We start from the raw sequence: 8,605 nt of genomic DNA, 5'->3' as shown, positions 1-8,605 counted from the left end.
CCACAGCCTCGCCAGCATTTGTTATTGGTTGATTTCTTAATGCTAGCCATTCTTACTGGGGTAAGGTGGAATCTCAGTGTTGTTTTAATTTGCATCTCTCAAATGACTAATTATGTTTAACATTTTCCCATGTATTTATTTGTCATTTGTATTTCTTTATCTAGGAAATGTGTGTTCATCTCAGTGCCCATTTTTCAATTGGGTCTTTGAATTGGGGGGGAGCTGATGGTTTTTAATTCTTTATATGTTCTAGAAAAAGACCTTTGTCCAAGGGACAGTAGGCTAAAATTTATTCCCAGTTTGTGGGTTTTCTTTTTACTCTGCTGGCGATTTCTTTAGATGTACAGCAACTTCTCAGTAGGATGAGATCCTAGTTGTCTAACCTGGATCTTAACATACCGTTTTCTTTGTTACTGACATTTAGAAAATATCTTGTCTTAAACTATATTTCTTTTGCTGGTGAGATTGAACCAATTCTCATTAAAGGGATGTTTATTTATTCAGAGGTCTTCCTTTCCTCTTTCCTCTGTCTGCTAATCTTGATATAAACAGTCTAGAATGCTTTAATTCTTACAAGGCAGATAAGCTAATGGTGGTGTGGTCATTAATCAGGATGTGTTTATTCAGCTGTCTTCTGTTCAGCAGGTCTTTCAAAATTTCATGCTCACTAGCTTTCAAACCTGGCTTGATTCCTAAGAAAATGGAAATAATGATCAATTTAATGATCACAGTTGTTTAAACTGCCAACAGTACTTAGTGACATAAAACATGCTAAGATGACTTTCTGAACTTTCAGTTAATTAAAATTTAGAAATGAATCAATAAATGAAACCCAAACCACTGCATAACACAAGCAAAAATATTTGTCTTTTATCAATGGCTATTTATGATAATAGAATGGTATTATCAATTTTTTAATTTATTGTGCCACCAGATTTTAAAAATGACAGCAAAAAGATATAAAATTAATATGACATTTAAATTGTATGTGATACCTATGTGATTCAAGTTTTTTTTTTCATACGTTATGAGCTATATATCTATATTTTTGCCTAATGTATACCAAATCTTCTTTGGTTGGCTTTTGCAATGTTTTCCTATAAAATTAAATTTCAGATTGCAGCATGAATTATAGAAAATATTTACAGTTTCATAGAGAAAATAAAAAAGTTACACAATAGTTAGCCAAAAGTCTTAAATGTCTTACACTTTAGTGGCAATTATTTAAAATGAACAAAACTATTTAAAAGCTGTAGAAAACCCAAGATTGATAGTTCATTAAATAGTATTTTAGGATTTTGTGGTTGCTTTTTTTATTTTAAAGAGAATAGTAGAAAGAAAAAGAACAACAGAAAAATATAAACAAAGCAAAGCAAGGACATTAAAAATGATACAGGGTTTCAAACCAAATGATAGGGATCAACAGTGGTTGTTATATTACATATTGTTTTCTTCAATTAAGTTGCTGAGATTATCAGATGTAAGAATGGAAGATTGATCAAACCATTAAAGAGAATAAGAAAATAATAATTTAAAGAAACATTACAGACAATACAGAGTTTCACTAGAGAAGATGGTTGCTATATTGCATATTGTTATCTTCCCATAAATTGCTCAGATTACCAGAAATAAGCATGCAAAATTAGTCAAAATATATAAAAAAAATTAAGCATTAACTGTTCCTTTCAATAAACCACCAGACATCAGCAGTACAGTTATCCCAGCTGTCCTTCTATGTATACTGAGCTGAACATTTGAGTTACTTTTAATTCAGTTAAATAAAATCTTTCAGTAATAACGAGACGTTAAAAATGTAATTGTAAAACTTTTGCGTTAGCAGAATGGTTGAATGGCTAAGCAAAAAGCAGCTCTAAGCTTCGAATGCCTGAGAACTTCATGAAATGGTTAATGTGGTAGTCAATTTTAAAAAAACCATGACAAGGTTTTCAGAGGGTAGTCTTGATGAGAAAACCCAAATGCAGAAGCATAAGCAGGAATTGGGCTTTGGGAGGCGTAAGTTTGGGTTTTAATGTTCAGGGCAGCCCAGCAGCCTGGAGAGGAAGCAGCAGCCTCAGTTCCACCAGAAACCGGGTTAGCGATGGTAGTAACTGGAGGCTCCTCCCAGAGGGCAACTTAGTCTTCTCTGGAGACTGACTTGAAACCTGTTGCAGAGGAAGATGTTGAGAATTAGTTGTCTATCTGGTCATACATATTAATTGTGCTTTTAAAATGCTTTGACATCTTGAGACATTCCTGATTCTGGAAAAAATGGTCCTTCAGAGGTATAAAATTCATGCAATAGTAAACATCTAGCCTATGAGCACACATTTATTTATATGCAATCTTGAGTGCACACCCAGAGCCACCTCCTGTAACTCACACACTGTCCCAATATCTCTGCTGTAAATCACCTCAGAGGGGCCAGGGATATACCTCAGTGGCACAGGTGCCTGTCTGACAAGTGCAAGGTCCTCTGTTTGATTCCCAGTACCAAAAAGAAAAAAATTCATCTCAGAGCCACGTCTCAAAAAATAGGCGCCACCCTGATAGCTGAGAGCCTGCCAATAGTGTTTAAACTACCCAGTCCTAACTGTGCTCAGCCTGCCAGCTTTGCAAGAAGGGAAGGGAAAGGCAAGGCTGGCAGGCTGAGCTTTCTTGCAAAAGCCACACAAAAGGGCTCTATTCTGGCATTCTCCTCTGGCCTCCTGACTGGTCCCACTGTGTTTTCCCTATCCCTGGAACCATGAGGAATAAACTCTCCTCTCAAGGCTCCATTTCCATCATCTTACTGAACATTATTATAACAAATCCTAGTCATGTATTAAAACATCTTGGCACAGGTAAAGCAGCATATACCATTAAAAACAAATACTACAACAACAACATAATAATAACAAAAATCCTTTAAGGATTCCTAAGCATAAAACATAGCATACATGAATGTAAAGCAAGAATCTCATTATTATGTGTCTTCAACTACTCAAACCAATAGTTAAGAGAAAGTGATATTGGATTGGTAGTGGCCCTAAGAGTCAGGCGACAGGAAATTTGAATCTCCTATGGGGGAAAGAACTTACCTTTTTCCAGACAATTTTCATAGTTCTGACAAGTATTATACCAAAATAAAAGTCATTAAAATATGAAGTAATAAGTCATAAGCAAGGTGAGGGGCAATAAAACCTCATGAACTGTACCTGCAAAGCTTACAGATGTTGTAATAATCAGGATAAATGTGCTACTTTGAAATCTTTCAGGGAAGAGGGATTCAAAAACATAGACAAAGGCCTAGATGTTATCCATAAAAAACTGAACAGTGGTTCTAAAAGTTAAAGTATAAAATTTAATTTAAAAGCCTGATTGATGAATCAAATAGCATGTTGCACAGTTGAAGACAGTTATCAAATTGAAGATGGATGCAAAGAAGTTTCCCAGGAAGTGAGCAGAAGAGAAAGGAAACAAAAATATCAAAGCAAGGACAGAGGGCAGAGTTCATATATAGCTAATGATAGTTCCAGGAAAATAAAATAGAAGAAATCTGAAAGGTAAATGCTTGAAGACCTAACCACCATTCCAGATTTTATGAAAGGGCAAATACAGAAGTCAGGAAACTCAATAAATCCCAAGGAGATACATGGAAACAAATATATACTTAAACATCGTAGAAGTAAGACATGAAAGAAAAAACAAATATTGAAAGCATGAAAGAGTAAACAGATTAATCTCAAAGGAAAGGCAATTAGATTAATAATTGATTTCTAAGAGCAACTGAACCAGAATAATTGAACAACTGAAGCCCAAAACCAGTAGGATAACATATTCCAAGTACTGACAGGAAATCATTGTTAGTAAAGTTTCAAGTTAAGCAGAACCTTCTTTCAAATATGGGATATGAATAAGCATTTTACATTAGAGAAAACATACATGTTACTGGTTGTTAGTATGCAGTCTTGTTTATTTTAGAATCTAAATCCTGAATGACTTTAAAATCTTCTTTATCCAGTGTCCAGGGGTGTGGAACTGAAGGTACTTATTGTGGGAGTACAGAAAACTCTCCACCACCCAATTGGCTTTTAAGCAGCCCATCCTCTGGTGTGAGAGTGGCGAAGTCAATAGGTAGTTCCTCATGCAGCTGTCCATAATTACCTAGCTGATGTTTATTTGTTAGTTGAAACAGCTCTTTCATTTTCATAAGACAGATCATTCTTCCCTTCTATTCCTTGCTGCTATTAATCTATGGTAGGCATTCAAATGCAGGATATCTAAGGAAAGACGTTTGTGATTCCGTGAAGGGTCCTAAAGCATCCTTTTCTTTTATAGTTCCCAGGCTTGGGAAAAGCAGCTGAGGCCAATTCACTTGCTACCCTTCATTTCTCTATGGAAGGTGTTGTCTTTTCCTCTTGATTCATATCTTAGTAGCTTTCGTTGGAAGTACTAGCAAGGCAAATTAAGTTTTAACCAACACCCATGGTGACAGTGGGAGTCATGACATATATATTCCTGCCTCACATGAAGTAGGCATATGGACTAACTGCATTACAGTTACATCTCCTTACTATCTCTCTTGCCCCTCTCTTCTCTCATCAGGAACTTTAAGTTTAGGGTACTGTAGGATCACTGGCTCAGTATCTTAGAAAATTTTATGCAAGGGATGATCAGCACTTGCAACTTAGTGGAAGGCATAGTGATTCTGGTGTGTTCAGTGATACAGAATGGGAGAAAATATATCAGGAGAAAATATGTCAAATACTCCTTCTTACTTATGGGAGGAGTATAAGACGCTGCCTCACAAAAACTCATTCCCTTCGACAATGACTTTTAACTACCCTTTTGTGTGTGATGCCGAAGTTTGAACCCAAGGCATTCACACTGAGCCCATTTAATTAATTAATTAATTAATTAATTTTTTATTTTGAGACAGGGTCTCACTAAGTTGCTAAGTTGTTCAGGCTGGGCTCTAATTTGTTTTTTTTTTTTTTTTTTGGTTTTTCTCCGGTACCGGGAACCGAACTCACGACCTTGCGCTTGCCAGGCAGGCGCTTTTGCCGCTGAGCTAAATCCCCAGCCCCTGGGCTCTAATTTGTGATCTAGCTGCTGCTCCTGGAGTTCAGGGACTACCAACCTGCAGCACCATTCATAGCCCACCCCTCACTTGATGTAGTTGAGAGGAAGGGGAAAGTGGAAGGTTGGGACTGCAGATGGTTCCACCTATGCTGAAATAGCACCTTTCAGTAAGCCTCTCGAAAATGGTTGAGCCTGTAGTTGGTAGGTGTCTGATTGTAGAATTTGACATTGTTTGACATTAGACTGCAGATTCTGGGCATTCAGTCTAGGACAATGTGAAATTTTCCACTGATACTCCACAATATCATGCTGTAGTGAGGTAATTTATCATCAAAGACAAACATTTCCTTTCCATAAATGTTAGCATATAACTAATACTATTAAATTCTCTGAGCTATATTTAAAAATTTTTGCAATGGAAAAATCCAAATTTTAAAATGTAGAAGACTGATGGTTGGTGGTTCCATTAAAGTATATAAAATGTTAGAAGTAAAGCATGAAAGTTAAGCAGGTACATTTAAACATGGGTAAGAGCACATTCTGGTTTGCAGAAGTATTCTGAATGAACTTGAGAACTTCTGTGGTGTTGATTTCCTTTACAAATTCAACTGCATACTTCTGAGATGTATCAGAAGTCTTATCCTAAGATACATTAGACTTGGGAGGAAAGTTTATTTTTTCTCATTTTATTGTCTCTTTAACTGGATTGATACAATAATAACATAAAACGGGTGACTATGCAGAGTAGCGTCTTTCCATATTAGTATAAGAAAATGGCAAGTTATTACCATATAAAATATTGAACCCAAAGAATAATTAAATGAAAACTTACTGCAAGTCTTTCCTTTGTCATCTGATGGCCAAAGTTAAGTAAATTTTTTTTATATTTAATGTTTATTTATTCATGAATTCTTATCAACTTCACTTGGATAGTTAATATCAGGTTTTTTTCCTTCAAGACTGACAAACTGATGAACTACTCAAATCCCTGCCGTCTTTCAAAATCATTATAGTTCTTTAGACAATAAGGTGTTTAAGAAATCCTAGTTTAAAACAATGACAATAGTTTTATTCATTGACAAGCTTCTCAATAGCTAAAAAGCCAAGAATAGTTATAAGGGAGTAAAGATTTTTTATACAACACTCTGCATAAAGTATATCTATGAAAGAATTTAGCAAATGTATAGTTGATGTAATTAGGAGGAACAATGGTGCTTGAAAATAAAGCTCAGGTTTATGAATGACTATAGTTTGATGCACTGCATTAATAAGCTCTCTGGGGAGAGTGTATCACAAACATGTGTATCATAAGAATGGCTGGCAGCTGGATTAGTGACAATTGATCTGCCTTGTCAATTGACACATAATGCCTGACAACCACAACTTAAAGGAACAGAGGTTCATTTTTGTTCACAGTTTGTAGAGGTTTCAGTCCATTATTGACTAGCTGCAAGGTAGAGTAGCATAGCAGCAGGTATGGCAAAGGAGAAACAGCTCAAAGTGTGGAAGCAGAAAGTAGAGAGAGATCAAGGGAGGAGAGAGGGACATGGATCTTCGCAGGCCATGTCCCCAGTGACCCACTTCCTCCAACCAGGCTTCACCTTCCAACATCACACCAGCTATAAACTTAGTGGACTAATCCATTGATGAGTATCACATCCCAATTATCCAGTCACCTCCTGAAAGCCCCACCTATGAGGGCATGAGGATTTTCTGGGGACATCTATATAGAAACCATAGCAGTCTCTGAAGTTTCCAAGTGAAGTTGAATCAAGGGCAGTTTTTTAAATTTGCAAGGAATATTTTTCAAAGCTTTTTTTAATGGAAGAGATATATCCTCAAGACACATTGTCAGAACTTTTTGAAAATGCCTATTACTTTATATTTTATTCAGAGTCAAACATACATCATGTTAATCTTTTCAGGTTATTTTGACCTTTTACTTCTCTACTGGATATTTTAGCTAGATACAGTAATTGATTTGTGAGAGCTTAAATTTTACCAATTATTGGGTAAAAATAATACAAGTTTTCATCCTTGTTGTGAAGTATGAATTGTAGCCACATAAGCGTTAGATTGTCAGTAGTGATCTTGGTCCACTCATTTACTAATTTTGTTTTGCTTCCAAAGTAGCTAACTGACCAAAACGCATAAGAAATAATAGATCCTCTAGCTAAGCCTGGTGGTGGATACCTGTAATCCCAGAACCCTGTGAGACTGAGGCAGGAGGATTGCAAGTTCAAGCCCAATTTAGGAATTTAGTGGCTTAGCAAGATTCTGTCTCAAAATAAATAGACAAATAAAATCTTATGACCTTTTCCCAAACCTATTTAAAAATCATAAAAATCCTGTGGGTAATAGAAAATAACAAACTTGGGGCTGGGGATTTAGATCAGCGGCAAAAGCGCCTGCCTGGCAAGGTCGTGAGTTCGGTTCCCGGTACCAGAGAAACCCCCCCCCCAAAAAAAAAGAAAATAACAAACTTCAGATAAAGTTCCCTTGTCATATTCTTTAGGTTTGAAGATATAAAATAATTCTTTACTGACAAGCACTATTGTTAACTGATTTTCCATCTTTTTAAAGAAAACTTTTATAGCAGCATATGATTAGATTCAATATTTTAAGGCAAATTGCTCTTACAACATTTCACTTTTAGAAACCAATTTTACCCTTTTAACATTTTCTACACCTTGAAGAACCTAAAATACTACACATTGTTACTTGTGAACACACTTTTTGATCCTACTGTTCAACATGTTTCATGACCTAAGCAGACATTTTTTGGTCCACTAGTGTTACTTTCCTGTGTCACATGGAATAACATATGAGCTAGTGTAAGTGTCATAGCTTTTCTTATTCTTTTTCCTAAAATTAATGGGGCTTTCTGCAGTATATTTGACACTATGTCTAAAGATCAGAGAAATAGCCATGACCTTGAAACACCATGATGTTACCGAAAACAAAGATGCTTTCACAAATAGCTGAGAAAGTATGAAAAAGAACACAGAGACTGGTCTGTGAAAGGGTTTCTAGGGGTTCAGTATGGAAATTTTAACATAAAATGGACAAGAAAAATGATTACATTCAATTTGAAGAAATGTGTTGCAAGAGACATGATTTCATTATGAAACTAAAAAAGACTCAAATTAAAAAGTACTTGAAATGCTTATGTAGTTATCTGATATTTATGTCAAACTGCAATATATTGATCAATCTAAATTCTTTGGGACATTTATTTAGTTTTGAAGGAGACAGATTGTGCATTTAGGTTTCCCTAGCAACATAGCTAGCTTCTTTTCCTAACATATTCTTATGGTTATCTTCTTAAGCTAATGCATAAAAATAAAGCAAATCATAATTAGAGATGGCCCTATCTCCTTGGCTATAGGGTTGGAAAAGATTTTAGGACATGCTTATAGCTTCCATAAAAACTAAGTCATGAGAGAAAATTTTAGTTATATTTAGAATATTTGAGTGGATCTCATTCTCACAAGCTTCTGACTATGACAGAAATTTGTTTTTCCTACTGATTTCAACTGACATT

The sequence above is a fragment of the Chinchilla lanigera genome, unplaced genomic scaffold (genome assembly GCF_000276665.1).
Source record: "Chinchilla lanigera isolate Chin_1 unplaced genomic scaffold, ChiLan1.0 scaffold00027, whole genome shotgun sequence".
Classification (NCBI taxonomy): Eukaryota; Metazoa; Chordata; class Mammalia; order Rodentia; family Chinchillidae; genus Chinchilla; species Chinchilla lanigera.
The sequence above is the reverse complement of the archived record's forward strand: the minus strand, read 5'-3'. Positions refer to the sequence as shown.